This window comes from Pleurodeles waltl, chromosome 5 (genome assembly GCF_031143425.1).
Source record: "Pleurodeles waltl isolate 20211129_DDA chromosome 5, aPleWal1.hap1.20221129, whole genome shotgun sequence".
NCBI lineage: Eukaryota > Metazoa > Chordata > Amphibia > Caudata > Salamandridae > Pleurodeles > Pleurodeles waltl.
The window spans coordinates 1551836053-1551860269 of NC_090444.1; the positions used below are offsets into that span (position 1 = coordinate 1551836053).

At 50.3% G+C, this 24217-nt stretch overlaps 1 long non-coding RNA gene across 1 annotated transcript in view; it reads right to left on the reverse strand.

The window, feature by feature from the left end:
• Positions 1 to 20560, reverse strand: part of LOC138297406 (uncharacterized) — an 81726-nt gene extending 61166 nt beyond the window's left edge. The window contains exon 1 of the long non-coding RNA XR_011204083.1: positions 20223 to 20560. This is a non-coding gene — a long non-coding RNA (uncharacterized lncRNA). The remainder of the gene's footprint in view (positions 1 to 20222) is intronic.
• Between the last annotated feature and the right edge of the window lie 3657 nt (positions 20561 to 24217).

Sequence of the window (24217 nt, forward strand, 5' to 3'; positions counted from 1 at the left end):
ATGAAAATCCTTTCATCACCCCGCATCATGTTGCACACTCAAGCAAACCTAAAGACCTTTAGGTGGTTGGATACTGCTTGTTGGGGGACTTCTGTTTTGAATCACACCTTTTACTCAAACTAAAAACAGACTTTGGAACTGCTTCCAGTGTGTGTCCTAGCGAGATTGCTACATCTCTGTCCGCTTAATAGATCTCACAACAGGAACTCTCTTGAAGGTCCTCGAGCCAACTCAAACTAAGCCCCATTGGATAAAACGGCCCTTAGTACTATGTAGGTAGGAAGATATCTGAGGTTATAACTCATCCATAGAAGGTGCAATCACCTTCTGGCATTTATGTGTCTTCACTTTAAATGAACTATTTACATATCTGTTACTTATAGTTATTGTACTTTTCAAACAAGCTCTGATTGCGATTTGCTATCCTATTTAGAGTGCATCAGTATTAACCCTAGGATATCAGTTGTGAACAATGCCAATTGGATGCTTATACTGGGTTGACACTGCGTTTTCTTCTCCTCAAATTATTAACATCGATCTGCAAGTGATGCATCGTAAAGACAAAAGAAGGCCCGATGGGCCATTTACAATTGGGACAAACCGTGGTCTGATGCTGAAGCTTTTTTTCCTAATAACTGAGTTTTTAAACTGTTTTTATGCTTTCAATGTAGAGTGCATGGCAACCCCATGTATTTCACCATGGTATTAGCAAGTGCTCTCCTTTGCAGTTTCAACTGTGGAAGAAGTTTAGACAAACAAACACTAAATAATAATTAAATCGATGCACCTGCACCACTTATAAACCCCCCAAAACATGGATAAATCAGTTTTAAATAGGCCTCGGAGAGTGTTTATTTATTTTATGGTAAGCCATTTTATGGTAAGCCATTGACTTCTAAAACCCACCACTCGAAGCATTCTTGCACAATCACAGAAAGCGTGTTATATTAAAATGAATTTTATTCAATTACAAATCCACTCTTAAAGCTATAACAGTATTTTGGCAAAATGCTAGCATGCCCATCGAGGCAAGCACATTATGTGATCGAGGTATACCACATTAAAGTATTCTCTGTTAAAAAGAAAATCAAATTTTTAAATACAGCCTATGCTTAAAAACACACACACAATGGTCTACTAACCATATCTGTGCCATGTACACAAGCGTACGTTCCCGAGCTCTGTTTTTAAATTACAGGCTGCTATGTCCTAATACTGAAAGTACACAGGAGGCGAGGTGCACCTTAAAGCCTGTGTTTCAGCCCAGCATGTACAGCCATAGGAATGCAACTTCATCGGATCTCTTGAAAAGGAATAAACTATTTCCAAGGCGACTGCAAAAATAGATCAATGGAAACACATGGTTTGTACTTCCTGGAAAGAACAGCAAATACATAGGAAGCGCCATTTCAGATGATTTCGCTTTCCAACACCGTAGCTTCGACGTGCATACTGCATTGTGCTGCAGATAATACGACTTCCGGCACCTACGGAAGTGCGTATATGATGCTTCGAATAAGGTCCGGGGGGGGATCTGCCGAAGAATGAGGTCTCTCCCCCGTGGTCTTTGGGGAGGGTATATAGAGAGGCTCGATGTAGGAAGTTGGCTCTGTATGTGCTATTTCAAAGTAAGGAATAGTATGCACAGAGTCCAAGGGTTCCCCTTAGAGGTAAAATAGTGGTAAAAAGAGATAATACTAATGCTCTATTTTGTGGTAGTGTGGTCGAGCAGTAGGCTTATCCAAGGAGTAGTGTTAAGCATTTGTTGTACATACACATAGACAATAAATGAGGTACACACACTCAGAGACAAATCCAGCCAATAGGTTTTGTATAGAAAAATATCTTTTTCTTAGTTTATTTTAAGAACCACAGGTTCAAATTTAACATGTAATATCTTGTTTGAAAGGTATTGCAGGTAAGTACATTCGGAACTTTGAATTATTTCAATTGCATGTATACTTTTCAAGTTATTCACAAATAGCTATTTTAAAAGTGGACACACTGCAATTTTCACAGTTCCTGGGGGAGGTAAGTTTTTGTTAGTTTTACCAGGTAAGTACGACACTTACAGGGTTCAGTTCTTGGTCCAAGGTAGCCCACCGTTGGGGGTTCAGAGCAACCCCAAAGTTACCACACCAGCAGCTCAGGGCCGGTCAGGTGCAGAGTTCAAAGTGGTGCCCAAAACGCATAGGCTTCAATGGAGAGAAGGGGGTGCCCCGGTTCCAGTCTGCCAGCAGGTAAGTACCCGCGTCTTCGGAGGGCAGACCAGGGGGGTTTTGTAGGGCACCGGGGGGGACACAAGCCCACACAGAAATGTCACCCTCAGCGGCGCGGGGGCGGCCGGGTGCAGTGTTAGAACAAGCGTCGGGTTCGCAATGGAAGTCAATGAGAGATCAAGGGATCTCTTCAGCGCTGCAGGCAGGCAAGGGGGGGCTTCCTCGGGGAAACCTCCACTTGGGCAAGGGAGAGGGACTCCTGGGGGTCACTTCTGCAGTGAAAGTCCGGTCCTTCGGGTCCTGGGGGCTGCGGGTGCAGGGTCTTTTCCAGGCGTCGGGACTTAGGTTTCAGAGAGTCGCGGTCAGGGGAAGCCTCGGGATTCCCTCTGCAGGCGGCGCTGTGGGGGCTCAGGGGGGACAGGTTTTGGTACTCACAGTCGTAGAGTAGTCCGGGGGTCCTCCCTGAGGTGTTGGTTCTCCACCAGCCGAGTCGGGGTCGCCGGGTGCAGTGTTGCAAGTCTCACGCTTCTTGCGGGGAGATTGCAGGGTTCTTTGAAGCTGCTTCTTTGGATAAAGTTGCAGTCTTTTTGGAGCAGGTCCGCTGTCCTCGGGAGTTTCTTGTCGTCGTCGAAGCAGGGCAGTCCTCAGAGGATTCAGAGGTCGCTGGTCCCTTTGGAAGGCGTCGCTGGAGCAGAGTTCTTTGGAAGGCAGGAGACAGGCCGGTGAGTTTCTGGAGCCAAGGCAGTTGTTGTCTTCTGGTCTTCCTCTGCAGGGGTTTTCAGCTAGGCAGTCCTTCTTCTTGTTGTTGCAGGAATCTAATTTTCTAGGGTTCAGGGTAGCCCTTAAATACTAAATTTAAGGGCGTGTTTAGGTCTGGGGGGTTAGTAGCCAATGGCTACTAGCCCTGAGGGTGGGTACACCCTCTTTGTGCCTCCTCCCAAGGGGAGGGGGTCACAATCCTAACCCTATTGGGGGAATCCTCCATCTGCAAGATGGAGGATTTCTAAAAGTTAGAGTCACCTCAGCTCAGGACACCTTAGGGGCTGTCCTGACTGGCCAGTGACTCCTCCTTGTTATTCTCATTATTTTCTACGGCCTTGCCGCCAAAAGTGGGGGCCGGGGCCGGAGGGGGCGGGCAACTCCACTAGCTGGAGTGTCCTGCGGTGCTGTGACAAAGGGGTGAGCCTTTGAGGCTCACCGCCAGGTGTTACAGCTCCTGCCTGGGGGAGGTGTTAGCATCTCCACCCAGTGCAGGCTTTGTTACTGGCCTCAGAGTGACAAAGGCACTCTCCCCATGGGGCCAGCAACATGTCTCTAGTGTGGCAGGCTGCTGGAACTAGTCAGCCTACACAGACAGTCGGTTAAGTTTCAGGGGGCACCTCTAAGGTGCCCTCTGGGGTGTATTTTGCAATAAAATGTACACTGGCATCAGTGTGCATTTATTGTGCTGAGAAGTTTGATACCAAACTTCTCAGTTTTCAGTGTAGCCATTATGGTGCTGTGGAGTTCGTGCAAAACAGACTCCCAGACCATATACTCCTATGGCTACCCTGCACTTACAATGTCTAAGGTTTTGTTTAGACACTGTAGGGGTACCATGCTCATGCACTGGTACCCTCACCTATGGTATAGTGCACCCTGCCTTAGGGCTGTAAGGCCTGCTAGAGGGGTGGCTGACCTATACTTGCATAGGCAGTGAGAGGCTGGCATGGCACCCTGAGGGGAGTGCCATGTCGACTTACTCGTTTTGTTCTCACTAGCACACCCAAGCTGGCAAGCAGTGTGTCTGTGCTGAGTGAGAGGTCTCCAGGGTGGCATAAGACATGCTGCAGCCCTTAGAGACCTTCCTTGGCATCAGGGCCCTTGGTACTAGAAGTACCAGTTACAAGGGACTTATCTGGATGCCAGGGTCTGCCAATTGTGGATACAAAAGTACAGGTTAGGGAAAGAACACTGGTGCTGGGGCCTGGTTAGCAGGCCTCAGCACACTTTCAATTGTAAACATAGCATCAGCAAAGGCAAAAAGTCAGGGGGCAACCATGCCAAGGAGGCATTTCCTTACACAACCCCCCCCCAAACGAAAGAGGATGAGACTAACCTTTCCCAAGAGAGTCTTCATTTTCTAAGTGGAAGAACCTGGAAAGGCCATCTGCATTGGCATGGGCAGTCCCAGGTCTGTGTTCCACTATAAAGTCCATTCCCTGTAGGGAGATGGACCACCTCAACAGTTTTGGATTTTCACCTTTCATTTGCATCAGCCATTTGAGAGGTCTGTGGTCAGTTTGAACTAGGAAGTGAGTCCCAAAGAGGTATGGTCTCAGCTTCTTCAGGGACCAAACCACAGCAAAGGCCTCCCTCTCAATGGCACTCCAACGCTGCTCCCTGGGGAGTAACCTCCTGCTAATGAAAGCAACAGGCTGGTCAAGGCCATCATCATTTGTTTGGGACAAAACTGCCCCTATCCCATGTTCAGAGGCATCTGTCTGCACAATGAACTGCTTAGAATAATCTGGAGCTTTTAGAACTGGTGCTGAGCACATTGCTTGTTTCAGGGTGTCAAAGGCCTGTTGGCATTCTACAGTCCAGTTCACTTTCTTGGGCATTTTCTTGGAGGTGAGTTCAGTGAGGGCTGTCACAATGGATCCATATCCCTTCACAAACCTCCTGTAATACCCAGTCAAGCCAAGGAATGCCCTGACTTGAGTCTGGGTTTTTGGAGCTACCCAGTCCAGAATAGTCTGGATCTTGGGTTGGAGTGGCTGAACTTGGCCTCCACCTACAAGGTGGCCCAAGTAAACCACAGTTCCCTGCCCTATCTGGCATTTGGATGCCTTGATAGAGAGGCCTGAAGATTGCAGAGCCTTCAAAACCTTCTTCAGGTGGACCAGGTGATCCTGCCAGGTGGAGCTAAAGACAGCAATATCATCCAGATAAGCTGTGCTAAAGGACTCCAAACCAGCAAGGACTTGATTCACCAACCTTTGGAAGGTGGCAGGGGCATTCTTTAAACCAAAGGGCATAACAGTAAACTGATAATGCCCATCAGGTGTGGAGAATGCTGTTTTCTCTTTTGCTCCAGGTGCCATTTTTATTTGCCAGTACCCTGCTGTTAAGTCAAAGGTACTTAAGAATTTGGCAGCACCTAATTTGTCTATGAGCTCATCAGCTCTAGGAATTGGATGGGCGTCTGGGTGACAGAGTTGAGCCCTCTGTAGTCCACACAAAACCTCATCTCTTTCTTTCCATCTTTGGTGTGAGGTTTGGGGACTAAGACCACTGGGCTAGCCCAGGGGCTGTCAGAGCGCTCAATTACTCCCAATTCCAGCATCTTGTGGACTTCCACCTTGATGCTTTCCTTAACATGGTCAGACTGTCTAAAAATTTTGTTTTTGACAGGCATGCTGTCTCCTGTGTCCACATCATGGGTACACAGGTGTGTCTGACCAGGGGTTAGGGAGAAGAGTTCAGGAAACTGTTGTAGGACTCTCCTACAATCAGCTTGCTGTTGGCCAGAGAGGGTGTCTGAGTAGATCACTCCATCTACTGAGCCATCTTTTGGGTCTGATGACAGAAGATCAGGGAGAGGTTCACTCTCTGCCTCCTGATCCTCATCTGTTACCATCAACAGATTTACATCAGCCCTGTCATGGAAGAGCTTAAGGCGGTTCACATGGATCACCCTCTTGGGGCTCCTGCTTGTGCCCAGGTCCACCAGGTAGGTGACCTGACTCTTCCTTTCGAGCACTGGGTAAGGGCCACTCCATTTGTCCTGAAGTGCCCTGGGAGCCACAGGCTCCAGAACCCAGACTTTCTGCCCTGGTTGGAACTCAACCATAGCAGCCTTTTGGTCATACCAAAACTTCTGGAGCTGTTGGCTGGCCTCAAGGTTTTTGCTTGCCTTTTCCATGTACTCTGCCATTCTAGAGCGAAGGCCAAGTACATAGTCCACTATGTCCTGTTTAGGCTCATGAAGAGGTCTCTCCCAGCCTTCTTTAACAAGAGCAAGTGGTCCCCTTACAGGGTGACCAAACAGAAGTTCAAAGGGTGAGAATCCTACTCCCTTCTGTGGCACCTCTCTGTAAGCGAAAAGCAGACATGGCAAGAGGACATCCCATCTCCTTTTGAGCTTTTCTGGGAGCCCCATGATCATGCCTTTTAATGTCTTGTTGAATCTCTCAACTAAGCCATTAGTTTGTGGATGGTATGGTGTAGTGAATTTGTAAGTCACCCCACACTCATTCCACATGTGTTTTAGGTATGCTGACATGAAGTTGGTACCTCTGTCAGACACCACCTCCTTAGGGAAACCCACTCTGGTAAAGATACCAATGAGGGCCTTGGCTACTGCAGGGGCAGTATGTAAAGAAATGGCTCCCTGTTGCAGTTACCCCCCACTTTTTGCCTGATACTGATGCTGACTTGACTGAGAAGTGTGCTGGGACCCTGCTAACCAGGCCCCAGCACCAGTGTTCCTTCACCTAAAATGTACCATTGTATCCACAATTGGCACACCCTGGCATTCAGATAAGTCCCTTGTAACTGGTACTTCTAGTACCAAGGGCCCTGATGCCAAGGAAGGTCTCTAAGGGCTGCAGCATGTCTTATGCCACCCTGGAGACCTCTCACTCAGCACAGACACACTGCTTACCAGCTTGTGTGTGCTAGTGAGGACAAAACGAGTAAGTCGACATGGCACTCCCCTCAGGGTGCCATGCCAGCCTCTCACTGCCTATGCAGTATAGGTAAGACACCCCTCTAGCAGGCCTTACAGCCCTAAGGCAGGGTGCACTATACCATAGGTGAGGGTACCAGTGCATGAGCATGGTACCCCTACAGTGTCTAAACAAAACCTTAGACATTGTAAGTGCAGGGTAGCCATAAGAGTATATGGTCTGGGAGTCTGTCAAACACGAACTCCACAGCACCATAATGGCTACACTGAAAACTGGGAAGTTTGGTATCAAACTTCTCAGCACAATAAATGCACACTGATGCCAGTGTACATTTTATTGTAAAATACACCACAGAGGGCACCTTAGAGGTGCCCCCTGAAACTTAACCGACTATCTGTGTAGGCTGACTAGTTTTAGCAGCCTGCCACAAACCGAGACATGTTGCTGGCCCCATGGGGAGAGTGCCTTTGTCACTCTGAGGCCAGTAACAAAGCCTGCACTGGGTGGAGATGCTAACACCTCTCCCAGGCAGGAATTGTCACACCTGGCGGTGAGCCTCAAAGGCTCACCTCCTTTGTGCCAACCCAGCAGGACACTCCAGCTAGTGGAGTTGCCCGCCCCCTCCGGCCAGGCCCCACTTTTGGCGGCAAGGCCGGAGAAAATAATGAGAATAACAAGGAGGAGTCACTGGCCAGTCAGGACAGCCCCTAAGGTGTCCTGAGCTGAGGTGACTCTAACTTTTAGAAATCCTCCATCTTGCAGATGGAGGATTCCCCCAATAGGGTTAGGATTGTGACCCCCTCCCCTTGGGAGGAGGCACAAAGAGGGTGTACCCACCCTCAGGGCTAGTAGCCATTGGCTACTAACCCCCCAGACCTAAACACGCCCTTAAATTTAGTATTTAAGGGCTACCCTGAACCCTAGAAAATTAGATTCCTGCAACAAGAAGAAGGACTGCCCAGCTGAAAACCCCTGCAGCGGAAGACCAGAAGACGACAACTGCCTTGGCTCCAGAAACTCACCGGCCTGTCTCCTGCCTTCCAAAGATCCTGCTCCAGCGACGCCTTCCGAAGGGACCAGCGACCTCGACATCCTCTGAGGACTGCCCCTGCTTCGAAAAGACAAGAAACTCCCGAGGACAGCGGACCTGCTCCAAGAAAAGCTGCAACTTTGTTCCAGCAGCTTTAAAGAACCCTGCAAGCTCCCCGCAAGAAGCGTGAGACTTGCAACACTGCACCCGGCGACCCCGACTCGGCTGGTGGAGATCCGACACCTCAGGAGGGACCCCAGGACTACTCTGATACTGTGAGTACCAAAACCTGTCCCCCCTGAGCCCCCACAGCGCCGCCTGCAGAGGGAATCCCGAGGCTTCCCCTGACCGCGACTCTTTGAATCTAAAGTCCCGACGCCTGGGAGAGACCCTGCACCCGCAGCCCCCAGGACCTGAAGGACCGGACTTTCACTGGAGAAGCGACCCCCAGGAGTCCCTCTCCCTTGCCCAAGTGGAGGTTTCCCCGAGGAACCCCCCCCCCTTGCCTGCCTGCAGCGCTGAAGAGATCCCGAGATCTCTCATAGACTAACATTGCGAACCCGACGCTTGTTTCTACACTGCACCCGGCCGCCCCCGCGCCGCTGAGGGTGAAATTTCTGTGTGGACTTGTGTCCCCCCCGGTGCCCTACAAAACCCCCTTCTCTCCATTCTAGCCTATGTGTTTTGGGCACCACTTTGAACTCTGCACCTGACCGGCCCTGAGCTGCTGGTGTGGTGACTTTGGGGTTGCTCTGAACCCCCAACGGTGGGCTACCTTGGACCAAGAACTGAACCCTGTAAGCGTCTTACTTACCTGGTAAAACTAATCAAAACTTACCTCCCCTAGGAACTGTGAAAATTGCACTAAGTGTCCACTTTTAAAACAGCTATTTGTCAATAACTTGAAAAGTATACATGCAATTTTGATGATTTGAAGTTCCTAAAGTACTTACCTGCAATACCTTTCGAATGAGCTATTACATGTAGAATTTGAACCTGTGGTTCTTAAAATAAACTAAGAAAAGATATTTTTCTATATAAAAACCTATTGGCTGGATTTGTCTCTGAGTGTGTGTACCTCATTTATTGTCTATGTGTATGTGCAACAAATGCTTAACACTACTCCTTGGATAAGCCTACTGCTCGACCACACTACCACAAAATAGAGCATTAGTATTATCTATTTTTACCACTATTTTACCTCTAAGGGGAACCCTTGGACTCTGTGCATGCTATTCCTTACTTTGAAATAGCACATACAGAGCCAACTTCCTACATTGGTGGATCAGCGGTGGGGTACAAGACTTTGCATTTGCTGGACTACTCAGCCAATACCTGATCACACGACAAATTCCAAAATTGTCATTAGAAATTGATTTTTGCAATTTGAAAAGTTTTCTAAATTCTTAAAAGACCTGCTAGGGCCTTGTGTTAGATCCTGTTTAGCATTTCTTTTAGAGTTTAAAAGTTTGTAAAAGTTTGAATTAGATTCTAGAACCAGTTGTAGATTCTTAAAAAGTATTCCAACTTTTAGAAGCAAAATGTCTAGCACAGATGTGACGGTGGTGGAACTCGACACCACACCTTACCTCCATCTTAAGATGAGGGAGCTAAGGTCACTCTGTAAAATAAAGAAAATAACAATGGGCCCCAAACCTACCAAAATACAGCTCCAGGAGCTTTTGGCAGAGTTTGAAAAGGCCAACCCCTCTGAGGGTGGCAACTCAGAGGAAGAGGATAGTGACTTGGAGGAAAATTCCCCCCTACCAGTCCTATCTAGGGAGAACAGGGTCCCTCAAACCCTGACTCCAAAAATAATAGTCAGAGATGCTGGTTCCCTCACAGGAGAGACCAACACCTCTGAAATCACTGAGGATAACTCCAGTGAAGATGACCCCCTGTTAGCCAGGATGGTCAAAAGATTGGCTTTGGAAAAGCAGCTCCTAGCCATAGAAAGGGAAAGAAAAGAGATGGGCCTAGGTCCCATCAATGGTGGCAGCAACTTAAATAGGGTCAGAGATTCTCCTGACATCCTAAAAATCCCCAAAGGGATTGTAACAAAATATGAAGATGGTGATGACATCACCAAATGGTTCACAGCTTTTGAGAGGGCTTGTGTAACCAGAAAAGTAAACAGATCTCACTGGGGTGCTCTCCTTTGGGAAATGTTCACTGGAAAGTGTAGGGATAGACTCCTCACACTCTCTGGAAAAGATGCAGAATCTTATGACCTCATGAAGGGTACCCTGATTGAGGGCTTTGGATTCTCCACTGAGGAGTATAGAATTAGATTCAGGGGGGCTCAAAAATCCTCGAGCCAGACCTGGGTTGATTTTGTAGACTACTCAGTCAAAACACTGGATGGTTGGTTAACTGGAAATGAAGTGTGTAACTATGTTGGGCTTTATAATTTGTTTATGAAAGAACACATTTTAAGTAACTGCTTCAATGAAAAGTTGCATCAGTATCTGGTAGACCTAGGTCCAATTTCTCCCCAAGAATTGGGAAAGAAGGCAGACCACTGGGTCAAGACTAGGGTAACCAAAACTTCCACTGGGGGTGACCAAAAGAAAGGGGTTACAAAAACTCCCCAGGAGAAAGTGGGTGACACTAGAAACAAAGAAAAAGAGTCCTCTGTAGGCCCCCAAAAACCAGAACAGGTGGGTGGGCCCCAAGACACAACCCAAAACAAAGGTGGGTACCAGGGTAAGAACTGGGATGCCACTAAGGCATGGTGCCACAACTGTAAACAGTCTGGGCACCACACCAAGGACACTTCTTGTCCCAAAAACAAACCCCAGAACAAGATTCCAGGGGTAACCAGTGTAGCCATGGGAGATGACTCCTCAGATGAGGAGGTCTTCATAGCCTTCAACTGGAAACAGGGCCCAACAGGTGAGTTGGAGATTCCAGAGGGAAGTAGACACTTCCACCACCTACTGGTGAATGGAATCCCAACCACTGCCCTGAGAGACACTTGTGCCAGTCACACTATTGTGCATGACAGGCTGGTGCTCTCAAACCAGTACATCCCAGGTGAGACTGCCAGGGTAAGAGTTAGCCTAGACAGGGTCACTAAGAGACCTGTGGCTTTAGTGCCCATAGAAGTGGGTGGCACTCTTAGCTGGAGAAGGGTAGTAGTCAGTACAGACCTCCCCCTTGATTGTCTCCTTGGAAATGACTACCCAGAGGTTAGTCAGAGCCCAAGAGAGGGACTGGTCCAGTGCCAGTCCTCTCCCAAGGATTCTGGAAGTCCTGCCTCTGCAGTAAATGCAAGCAGACCCCAGAAGAAGAAGAAAAGAAAACAGAGTAGGAAGGGTGGACAACCTTTAGCCAAGGTTACAGCAAGCCAAGGAGATTCTGCTCCAGTAGGGGAGAACTCCAAAAATGGCCCTGATAAAGTCCAACCTGACCCACAAGAAGTCCTGGCTAGTCAGGCAACTGTTAAACCTGAGTGGGTGGCTCCTCAGCTAACAGAAGAAAGAGTGGAAGAAGGGTGTTTACTACAAGATGTGGTAACCCCCCACTCTAATACAGCAGACAGGCAACCTGAACCCAAAGAAGCCTGTAACTTAGCCCCTTCCCTTTTAGGTGAAGAGCTAAAGGTGTGGTTCTGGGCACTGACAGCTGTCAGTGGCCTCTGCTGGGTGTTAGCCTTTATGGCTGCACTATCCTTGGCATGGTGGTCTGACCCCATGCCAAATAACAAGTTAGGCCCCCTGACCCTGTTGGTCATGGTGGGGTTACTCCAGCTCTGGGTAACCTCTTTGGGTAAGCTAGGGGTGACCCTGGCTAAGATAAGATTAGCAGAGGTGGATACCTCTGACCTCAAAATAGAGAGAATGGGTGAAGACATAAAAAGCACAGACAAGAGGCAGTTCAGACTAGGTCCTATCACTGTGGAAGTGGGTCAGTTCCCCAGAGGGAATGACCTGAACAGGAGGATGTAAGGCAGAGTAGGCCCTGCAACAAACCAGCCATTTCCTCTACTCTTCCTCGCCTGACAGACTAGGAAGACTCTTCCAGCGTTGGCTGAGTCTCCTGGCCTGTGGGCTGGGGGGGGCTTGTGTAAAGAAATGGCTCCCTGTTGCAGTTACCCCCCACTTTTTGCCTGATACTGATGCTGACTTGACTGAGAAGTGTGCTGGGACCCTGCTAACCAGGCCCCAGCACCAGTGTTCCTTCACCTAAAATGTACCATTGTATCCACAATTGGCACACCCTGGCATTCAGATAAGTCCCTTGTAACTGGTACTTCTAGTACCAAGGGCCCTGATGCCAAGGAAGGTCTCTAAGGGCTGCAGCATGTCTTATGCCACCCTGGAGACCTCTCACTCAGCACAGACACACTGCTTACCAGCTTGTGTGTGCTAGTGAGGACAAAACGAGTAAGTCGACATGGCACTCCCCTCAGGGTGCCATGCCAGCCTCTCACTGCCTATGCAGTATAGGTAAGACACCCCTCTAGCAGGCCTTACAGCCCTAAGGCAGGGTGCACTATACCATAGGTGAGGGTACCAGTGCATGAGCATGGTACCCCTACAGTGTCTAAACAAAACCTTAGACATTGTAAGTGCAGGGTAGCCATAAGAGTATATGGTCTGGGAGTCTGTCAAACACGAACTCCACAGCACCATAATGGCTACACTGAAAACTGGGAAGTTTGGTATCAAACTTCTCAGCACAATAAATGCACACTGACGCCAGTGTACATTTTATTGTAAAATACACCACAGAGGGCACCTTAGAGGTGCCCCCTGAAACTTAACCGACTATCTGTGTAGGCTGACTAGTTTTAGCAGCCTGCCACAAACCGAGACATGTTGCTGGCCCCATGGGGAGAGTGCCTTTGTCACTCTGAGGCCAGTAACAAAGCCTGCACTGGGTGGAGATGCTAACACCTCTCCCAGGCATGAATTGTCACACCTGGCGGTGAGCCTCAAAGGCTCACCTCCTTTGTGCCAACCCAGCAGGACACTCCAGCTAGTGGAGTTGCCCGCCCCCTCCGGCCAGGCCCCACTTTTGGCGGCAAGGCCGGAGAAAATAATGAGAATAACAAGGAGGAGTCACTGGCCAGTCAGGACAGCCCCTAAGGTGTCCTGAGCTGAGGTGACTCTAACTTTTAGAAATCCTCCATCTTGCAGATGGAGGATTCCCCCAATAGGGTTAGGATTGTGACCCCCTCCCCTTGGGAGGAGGCACAAAGAGGGTGTACCCACCCTCAGGGCTAGTAGCCATTGGCTACTAACCCCCCAGACCTAAACACGCCCTTAAATTTAGTATTTAAGGGCTACCCTGAACCCTAGAAAATTAGATTCCTGCAACAAGAAGAAGGACTGCCCAGCTGAAAACCCCTGCAGCGGAAGACCAGAAGACGACAACTGCCTTGGCTCCAGAAACTCACCGGCCTGTCTCCTGCCTTCCAAAGATCCTGCTCCAGCGACGCCTTCCGAAGGGACCAGCGACCTCGACATCCTCTGAGGACTGCCCCTGCTTCGAAAAGACAAGAAACTCCAGAGGACAGCGGACCTGCTCCAAGAAAAGCTGCAACTTTGTTCCAGCAGCTTTAAAGAACCCTGCAAGCTCCCCGCAAGAAGCGTGAGACTTGCAACACTGCACCCGGCGACCCCGACTCGGCTGGTGGAGATCCGACACCTCAGGAGGGACCCCAGGACTACTCTGATACTGTGAGTACCAAAACCTGTCCCCCCTGAGCCCCCACAGCGCCGCCTGCAGAGGGAATCCCGAGGCTTCCCCTGACCGCGACTCTTTGAATCTAAAGTCCCGACGCCTGGGAGAGACCCTGCACCCGCAGCCCCCAGGACCTGAAGGACCGGACTTTCACTGGAGAAGCGACCCCCAGGAGTCCCTCTCCCTTGCCCAAGTGGAGGTTTCCCCGAGGAACCCCCCCCCTTGCCTGCCTGCAGCGCTGAAGAGATCCCGAGATCTCTCATAGACTAACATTGCGAACCCGACGCTTGTTTCTACACTGCACCCGGCCGCCCCCGCGCCGCTGAGGGTGAAATTTCTGTGTGGACTTGTGTCCCCCCCGGTGCCCTACAAAACCCCCTTCTCTCCATTCTAGCCTATGTGTTTTGGGCACCACTTTGAACTCTGCACCTGACCGGCCCTGAGCTGCTGGTGTGGTGACTTTGGGGTTGCTCTGAACCCCCAACGGTGGGCTACCTTGGACCAAGAACTGAACCCTGTAAGCGTCTTACTTACCTGGTAAAACTAATCAAAACTTACCTCCCCTAGGAACTGTGAAAATTGCACTAAGTGTCCACTTTTAAAACAGCTATTTGTCAATAACTTGAAAAGTATACATGCAATTTTGATGATTTGAAGTTCCTAAAGTACTTACCTGCAATACCTTTCGAATGAGCTATTACATGTAGAATTTGAACCTGTGGTTCTTAAAATAAACTAAGAAAAGATATTTTTCTATATAAAAACCTATTGGCTGGATTTGTCTCTGAGTGTGTGTACCTCATTTATTGTCTATGTGTATGTGCAACAAATGCTTAACACTACTCCTTGGATAAGCCTACTGCTCGACCACACTACCACAAAATAGAGCATTAGTATTATCTATTTTTACCACTATTTTACCTCTAAGGGGAACCCTTGGACTCTGTGCATGCTATTCCTTACTTTGAAATAGCACATACAGAGCCAACTTCCTACACAGTAGTTGACCTAAGGGGAATAGCTTCAGGATACCTAGTAGCATGATCCACTACTACTAGGATATACATATTTCCTGAGGCTGTGGGAGGTTCTAGTGGACCAACTATGTCCACACCCACTCTTTCAAAGGGGACCCCCACCACTGGAAGTGGAATGAGGGGGGCCTTTGGATGCCCACCTGTCTTACCACTGGCTTGACAGGTGGGGCAGGAGAGGCAAAACTCCTTAACCTTGTGGGACATATTGGGCCAGTAGAAGTGGTTGACTAACCTCTCCCACGTCTTGGTTTGTCCCAAATGCCCAGCAAGGGGAATATCATGGGCTAAGGTCAGAATAAACTCTCTGAACGACTGAGGCACTACCACTCTCCTAGTGGCACCAGGTTTGGGGTCTCTGGCCTCAGTGTACAGGAGTACATCTTCCCAATAGACCCTATGTGTTCCATTTTTCTTGCCCTTGGACTCTTCAGCAGCTTGCTGCCTAAGGCCTTCAAGAGAGGGACAGGTTTCTTGTCCCTTACACAGCTCCTCCCTTGAGGGTCCCCCTGGGCCTAAGAGCTCAACCTGATAAGGTTCAAGCTCCAAAGGCTCAGTTCCCTCAGAGGGCAGAACTTCTTCCTGAGAAGAGAGGTTCTCTTTTTCTGACTGTGTTGCAGTTGGTTTCCCAACTGACTTTCCTTTTCTCTTGGTAGGCTGGGCCTTTCTTCCAGACTCCAGCTCTACTTTTTCACCCTGTGCCTTGCATTGTGCTCTTGTTTTTACACACACCAGTTCAGGGATACCCAGCATGGCTGCATGGGTTTTTAGTTCTACCTCAGCCCATGCTGAGGACTCCAGGTCATTTCCAAGCAGACAGTCTACTGGGATGTTTGAGGAGACCACCACCTGTTTCAGGCCATTGACCCCTCCCCATTCTAAAGTTACCATTGCCATGGGATGTGCTTTAGTCTGATTGTCAGCGTTGGTGACTGTATAGGTTTTTCCAGTCAGGTATTGGCCAGGGGAAACCAGTTTCTCTGTCACCATGGTGACACTGGCACCTGTATCCCTCAGGCCCTCTACACTTGTCCCATTAATAAAGAGCTGCTGCCTGTATTTTTGCATGTTGGCCGGCCAGGCAGCTAGTGTGGCTAAATCCACCCCACCCTCAGAGACTAGAGTAGCTTCAGTGTGGACCCTGATTTGCTCTGGGCACATTGTTGATCCCACTTGGAGACTAGCCATTCCAGTGTTACCTGGATTGGAGTTTGGAGTGGAACCTTTCTTGGGACAGGCCTTGTCTCCAGTTTGGTGTCCAGGCTGATTACAGCTACGACACCAGGCCTTTTTGGGATCAAAGTTTTTACCCTTGTACCCAGGATTGTTTTGTGAAGAGGCTCTGGGCCCACCCTCCTGTGCAGGTTTTTGGGGGCCTGTAGAAGACTCTTGACTATTTTTATTTTTGGCTGTCTCACCACCTTTCCCCTGGGGAGGTTTTGTGACCCCTTTCTTTTGGTCACCCCCTGTGGAAGTTTTGGACACCCTAGTCTTGACCCAATGGTCCGCCTTCTTTCCCAATTCTTGGGGAGAAATTGGTCCTAGGTCCACCAGATGCTGATGCAGTTTGTCATTGAAACAATTACTTAACAGGTGTTCTTTCACAAATAAATTGTACAGCCCATCATAATTACTTACACCACTGCCTTGAATCCAACCATCTAGTGTTTTTACTGAGTAGTCTACAAAGTCAACCCAGGTCTGGCTCGAGGATTTTTGAGCCCCCCTGAATCTAATCCTATACTCCTCAGTGGAGAATCCAAAGCCCTCAATCAGGGTACCCTTCATGAGGTCATAAGATTCTGCATCTTTTCCAGAGAGTGTGAGGAGTCTATCCCTACACTTTCCTGTGAACATTTCCCAAAGGAGAGCACCCAGTGAGATTTGTTCACTTTTCTGGTTACACAAGCCCTCTCAAAAGCTGTGAACCATTTGGTGATGTCATCACCATCTTCATATTTAGTTACAATCCCTTTGGGGATTTTCAACATGTCAGGAGAATCTCTGACCCTAGTTATGTTGCTGCCACCATTGATGGGTCCTAGGCCCATCTCTTGTCTTTCCCTTTCTATGGCTAGGATCTGTCTTTCCAAAGCCAATCTTTTGGCCATCCTGGCTAATTGGATGTCCTCTTCACTGGAGTTATCCTCAGTGATTTCAGAGAGGTTGGTCCCTCCTGTGAGGGAACCAGCATCTCTGACTATGATTTGTGGAGTCAGGGCTTGAGAAGCCCTGTTCTCCCTAAGTAGGACTGGAGGGGGGGAATTTCCCTCCAAGTCACTATCTTCATCCTCTGTGTTGCCATCCTCAGAGTGGTTGGCTTTTTCAAACTCTGCCAAAAGCTCCTGGAGCTGTACTTTGGTAGGTTTGGAGCCCATTGCTATTTTCTTTAGTTTACAGAGTGACCTTAGCTCTCTCATCTGTACATGGAGGTAAGGTGTGGTGTTGAGTTCCACCACATTCACATCTGTGCTAGACATTATGCTTCTAAAAGTTGGAATACTTTTTAAGAAACTAAACTGGTTCTAGAATCTAATTCAAACTTTTAACATACTTTTAAACTCTAAAAGAAATGCTAACAGGGACTAACACAAGGCCCTAGCAGGACTTTTAAGAATTTAGTAAACTTTTCAAATTGCAAAAATCTATTTCTAATGACAATTTTGGAATTTGTCGTGTGATCAGGTATTGGCTGAGTAGTCCAGCAAATGCAAAGACTTGTACCCCACCGCTGATCCACCAATGTAGGAAGTTGGCTCTGTATGTGCTATTTCAAAGTAAGGAATAGCATGCACAGAGTCCAAGGGTTCCCCTTAGAGGTAAAATAGTGGTAAAAAGAGATAATACTAATGCTCTATTTTGTGGTAGTGTGGTCGAGCAGTAGGCTTATCCAAGGAGTAGTGTTAAGCATTTGTTGTACATACACATAGACAATAAATGAGGTACACACACTCAGAGACAAATCCAGCCAATAGGTTTTGTATAGAAAAATATCTTTTTCTTAGTTTATTTTAAGAACCACAGGTTCAAATTTAACATGTAATATCTTGTTTGAAAGGTATTGCAGGTAAGTACATTAGGAACTTTGAATTATTTCAATTGCATGTATACTTTTCAAGTTATTCACAAATAGCTATTTTAAAAGTGGACACAGTGCAATTTTCACAGTTCCTGGGGGAGGTAAGTTTTTGTTAGTTTTACCAGGTAAGTACGACACTTACAGGGTTCAGTTCTTGGTCCAAGGTAGCCCACCGTTGGGGGTTCAGAGCAACCCCAAAGTTACCACACCAGCAGCTCAGGGCCGGTCAGGTGCAGAGTTCAAAGTGGTGCCCAAAACGCATAGCCTTCAATGGAGAGAAGGGGGTGCCCCGGTTCCAGTCTGCCAGCAGGTAAGTACCCGCGTCTTCGGAGGGCAGACCAGGGGGGTTTTGTAGGGCACCGGGGGGGACACAAGCCCACACAGAAATTTCACCCTCAGCGGCGCGGGGGCGGCCGGGTGCAGTGTTAGAACAAGCGTCGGGTTCGCAATGGAAGTCAATGAGAGATCAAGGGATCTCTTCAGCGCTGCAGGCAGGCAAGGGGGGGCTTCCTCGGGGAAACCTCCACTTGGGCAAGGGAGAGGGACTCCTGGGGGTCACTTCTGCAGTGAAAGTCCGGTCCTTCGGGTCCTGGGGGCTGCGGGTGCAGGGTCTTTTCCAGGCGTCGGGACTTAGGTTTCAGGAAGTCGCGGTCAGGGGAAGCCTCGGGATTCCCTCTGCAGGCGGCGCTGTGGGGGCTCAGGGGGGACAGGTTTTGGTACTCACAGTCGTAGAGTAGTCCGGGGGTCCTCCCTGAGGTGTTGGTTCTCCACCAGCCGAGTCGGGGTCGCCGGGTGCAGTGTTGCAAGTCTCACGCTTCTTGCGGGGAGATTGCAGGGTTCTTTAAAGCTGCTTCTTTGGATAAAGTTGCAGTCTTTTTGGAGCAGGTCCGCTGTCCTCGGGAGTTTCTTGTCGTCGTTGAAGCAGGGCAGTCCTCAGAGGATTCAGAGGTCGCTGGTCCCTTTGGAAGGCGTCGCTGGAGCAGAGTTCTTTGGAAGGCAGGAGACAGGCCGGTGAGTTTCTGGAGCCAAGGCAGTTGTTGTCTTCTGGTCTTCCTCTGCAGGGGTTTTCAGCTAGGCAGTCCTTCTTCTTGTTGTTGCAGGAATCTAATTTTCTAGGGTTCAGGGTAGCCCTTAAATACTAAATTTAAGGGCGTGTTTAGGTCTGGGGGGTTAGTAGCCAATGGCTACTAGCCCTGAGGGTGGGTACACCCTCTTTGTGCCTCCTCCCAAGGGGAGGGGGTCACAATCCTAACCCTATTGGGGGAATCCTCCATCTGTAAGATGGAGGATTTCTAAAAGTTAGAGTCACCTCAGCTCAGGACACCTTAGGGGCTGTCCTGACTGGCCAGTGACTCCTCCTTGTTATTCTCATTATTTTCTACGGCCTTGCCGCCAAAAGTGGGGGCCGGGGCCGGAGGGGGCGGGCAACTCCACTAGCTGGAGTGTCCTGCGGTGCTGTGACAAAGGGGTGAGCCTTTGAGGCTCACCGCCAGGTGTTACAGCTCCTGCCTGGGGGAGGTGTTAGCATCTCCACCCAGTGCAGGCTTTGTTACTGGCCTCAGAGTGACAAAGGCACTCTCCCCATGGGGCCAGCAACATGTCTCTAGTGTGGCAGGCTGCTGGAACTAGTCAGCCTACACAGACAGTCGGTTAAGTTTCAGGGGGCACCTCTAAGGTGCCCTCTGGGGTGTATTTTGCAATAAAATGTACACTGGCATCAGTGTGCATTTATTGTGCTGAGAAGTTTGATACCAAACTTCTCAGTTTTCAGTGTAGCCATTATGGTGCTGTGGAGTTCGTGCAAAACAGACTCCCAGACCATATACTCCTATGGCTACCCTGCACTTACAATGTCTAAGGTTTTGTTTAGACACTGTAGGGGTACCATGCTCATGCACTGGTACCCTCACCTATGGTATAGTGCACCCTGCCTTAGGGCTGTAAGGCCTGCTAGAGGGGTGGCTGACCTATACTTGCATAGGCAGTGAGAGGCTGGCATGGCACCCTGAGGGGAGTGCCATGTCGACTTACTCGTTTTGTTCTCACTAGCACACACAAGCTGGCAAGCAGTGTGTCTGTGCTGAGTGAGAGGTCTCCAGGGTGGCATAAGACATGCTGCAGCCCTTAGAGACCTTCCTTGGCATCAGGGCCCTTGGTACTAGAAGTACCAGTTACAAGGGACTTATCTGGATGCCAGGGTCTGCCAATTGTGGATACAAAAGTACAGGTTAGGGAAAGAACACTGGTGCTGGGGCCTGGTTAGCAGGCCTCAGCACACTTTCAATTGTAAACATAGCATCAGCAAAGGCAAAAAGTCAGGGGGCAACCATGCCAAGGAGGCATTTCCTTACACTCGTTTTTTAGGGCAGGAACTTTTTTCACTTTCTCGACTTTTTTCGGAGTAATTTTCCATTGCAGAGATTGTCGTGCCTTTTCATTTAATAAACGCGCACAGAGATAATATCGCTTCAATAATTCGGGCGTGCATTCACTTACGTGAGGCTTCAGTAGTCTGCGAGTCGTACCCGTGACTTGGTGTTACGACGCAGCTCTTTGCGTGGGCGTAGGTCGCGTCCGAGGGCATTTTTTTCTAGAATGGAGGCCGGCTTCGTTGAGGAGGCGCTGGTGTTGCTGCGCCGGGCCCGGCACATGGACCTCGTAAATCAGGAGGCCCTTAATGCGCTTTGCCCGTAGGGCGGCACAGGGGGTTGCGGCCGCCATGCTGGCGTGCTCGCCGCCACACTCCCCGAGCCGGGGAGCGAAAGTGAGGAGTCCTGGGCGGGCCGCGGGGGTCGGCGGCGGGCAGGCGAAAGTCTCTGGGGCCGGCCGCGCGGCTCTCAACGGGCCGGTTTCAGAAGGCGGGTTGGGGTATTGCAGCGAGGCCGCGGGCAGGTTCTTAAGTCAGGGTAAGGCAGAGTCGAGCAGCGAAGAAGGGAGCTGGGGTGGGCGAGAACCCCGAGGGTACAGAAGGGCAGGGGGCAGCAGGGAGCTTGCAACTAGAGACTGCTAGTTGTAGTGAGGATGAGGAGGTGGAGGGGGGCTTTGGATATGGGGAGACAGTAGACCCATCCATACCTATATCTAAGAAATGGCCCACTATGCTTGAGTGGAGCACCACTGATAGTGAAGGAGAGGAGGTAGGAGCAGGACAAGGGATTCAGAGGACTCATTCCTCCTCCCCCCGTCCGCGTTGTAGAATTCCGCGCCGGGTTTATGGGGACCGGGTGGGAAAAGGGCGAGGCAAGCCCCCTGGGGATGGGTTGTCCCGGGAGGCAGGGGTGGGTGATAGAACGCGGGGTGGTGTTCAGTACAGGGATAATGTTTTTGCCAGCACGCCGGACCTTTTTTGGCAGATTGAATGGAGTGGCATAGTGCAGCCAGGCGAGCCAGGGGCGGCTCGGATACCCTGGTGTGAAGATCAGGCAGAGCCTAGTGCGGCCGGCCGGTGTGCGTCAACAGGCGGACAGAAGGGACAGAAGAAGAGGGGGTTGACTGCGGACGCTTCTGAGGGGTTGTGTGGTAGTACGGGTCTTGCGCCCGACGACGCCGCCACTCTTTGGTAGCAGCGTCCGGGTCCGTTAAGGCTTCAGCGGAGTAAGGCTCGGCGTCACGTGGGTGTGGAGCCAACGCGTGAGTTGCATCCACAGGGCACCCGGGCGGCGGTGATACAAGGAGGGGACCAGTGGTGCGAGGAGGCGTGTTTGTTAGATTTTGATGAGGGCAGTGTGGAGGAAGGCGAGTTAGTGGATGAAGGGGAGGAGGAGGATTGGTGGGCACAGGGTGGGGCGGGGCCCACTAATGCTCTGTCTCAGTCGTTTCAGAGGTCACTGCAGGTGCAACCAGCGGTCGGAAAGGCGTTGGATGGAGCCCACGTTGGTAGACGGAAGGCACAGGAGCGGCCACCGTCGTTTACTGCAGGTGAGGAGAGCTCTGTCGTGCGCAGGGTATCTGTTGCGGTTGAGGCGACTGGGGACCTGGGTAATGGTGCAGCGCGACTGGTCAGGGGCATCTACGTGTCCAATGTGGGCGTCGGGACAGACGGGGCATCTGAGCCGGAGCCCATAAAAGGGGAAGGAGGAGAGAAGGCGGCGGATAGCGGAGTCAAGGCAGGTGGGGAGGGCGTTAACTCTGGAAGCAGCAAGCAGCAGGGGGATAAGGCGGATCAGCCGCTACCTAAGCGGGCACGTTTGCCTTACATGGGCACAGCTAAGCCATTGGGGGCTCACCTTATGCAGTCAACTAAGGAGAAGACTTGGAAAGGGGAATATGTGGAGGTGCTAAAACTTCTACACGGGGAAGTGCGAGCAAAAGAAGGCTCAAAAGAAGAGGAGTTTGAACTAGCCAAACGGCCGAGGGTGCCGGTGAATATCGAGAATTGGACGGCGGCTTTCTTCCTTTTCGCCAGCGTCTATTGCGAGCGGTATCCAGAGAGGTCTGTCGCATTGTTCAAGTATATGGATATCATACGGAAAGCTCACCTCAATTATGGGGGGTTTGCTTGGCAACAGTACGATGAGGAGTTTCGTGCACGTATGGTGGCGGATCCGGACGTTAAGTGGGGGGAGATAGATGCTGACCTTTGGCAGCACACTATGGGTCCGGCGGAATTTGGCAAAACCGTTTTTACAGCCAGTGGCTTGCCCATCACTTACCGGCCCTTTCGAGAGCGCCCCACCCAAGGGGTGAAGAACGGGGGCAATAACCAGTCTGGAGCCAGTTCTTCGGGAAGCGGGAGGACGGGGGCCTGTTGGGATTACAACAAGGGGATCTGCCACAGGGAATATTGTACATTTCGGCACGAATGTTCAAAATGTGCAGGAAGACATCCGCTCACTAATTGCTCCGGGCAACCGTCCACAGGAGCATCGCCCGGTCAGGGACAGGGGTCATGGGGACGGGATCAGTCAGGGACCGTGGGGCGAGACACAAGGTTTAGACAGGGACCTGCTGGAAAGGGCTCGTACTCCGGTTAAGGTGGACGTCTTGGCGGCGTGGTTGCGTCTTTATCCGAACGTGAGGGACGCGGACGTACTGCGTCGGGGTTTCACCCAAGGTTTTAGGTTGTGGTATGAGGGCCCGCTACAACGTCGGTGGGCAGATAACTTGCGATCATTGAAGGGGAAGGAAGAGTTGGTTCGGGCAAAATTGGAAAAGGAGGTGGCTGAGGGCCGCATGGCGGGCCCCTTTTCACAATGGCCTTTGCCCAACCTCAGTGTGTCCCCCATTGGCGTGGTGCCTAAGAAAGAAAGGGGACAATACCGTTTGATCCAACATTTGTCTTGGCCCGAGGGCTTTTCGGTGAACGACTTCATTCCGGAGGAATGCACGCGCGTGTCGTATGCGTCGGTTGATGTGGCCATTGGTATGGTTGATGGGTTGGGGCCCGGGGCTTTGATGGCGAAGACGGATATCAAGTCAGCATTTCGCTTGCTCCCGGTCCACCCGGATGATTTTGAACTGCTGGGGATTCAGTTTGGTGGATTTTGGTTCGTGGACAAAGCTCTGCCTATGGGGTGTGCGAGCTCGTGCGCACTGTTTGAATGCTTCAGTTCTTGCCTGCAATGGATTTTCATGGAAGCGTCCGGATATGCTCAGGTTACGCATTATCTGGATGACTTCTTTTTTGCGGCAGAGGCTGATTCTCCGCGGTGCGCGGAGATGTTACAGAAATTTCAAAAGATCATGGGGGACCTTGGTGTGCCCTTGGCCCCTGAGAAGACAGTGGGGCCTGGTACAGCGGTGTCTTTTTTAGGCATCGAACTGGATACTGTGGCAGGGACGGCGAGGCTGCCGGAGGAAAAGAGGGTGGACATGATCCACAAGATTTTCCACTTGCTGGGGAAAGAGAAAGTCACGGTGCACGAGGTGCAGGTGTTGTTGGGCCACTTGAACTTTGCATGCAGGGTCGTAAGGGTGGGGAGGAAATTTTCTCGCCGCTTAGCCTTAGCACTTGCGGGTAAAACAATGCCTCACCATCATGTGTGGATCAGAGCAGGAGTTCGGGAAGATCTTAGGATGTGGCTTACTTTCCTGGAATCTTTCAATGGCATTCCCTTGAAGGCTTGGCAGGAGTGGGAATGGGGCGTGCAGATCTTTTCAGATGTGTCTGGGGCGACGGGATTTGGAATTTATTGGGAGGGCAGGTGGTGTGCGAAGGAGTGGCCGTCCGAATGGATGAGAGGAGGGCGGAGCATTGCATTCTTGGAACTTTTCCCTCTGGTGATAGTGGTGTGTTTGTGGAGGGATGCTTTAAGACATAAGAAAGTGTTGTTTAGGGTGGACAATTTGGCAGTGGTCCAGTTGGTGAACAGGCAGTCAGCGAGAGAACCCCAGGTCCTCGGGTTACTTTGGGTTTTTGTGCTGCAGTGTTTAAAGCTTGACATTGCGTTTCGGGCGTGACATGTGCCGGGAGTAGACAATGACATTGCCGATGCTTTGTCTCGTTCACAGTGGGACAGATTCCATGGGTTGGTCACGGGCACGGAGTTGTG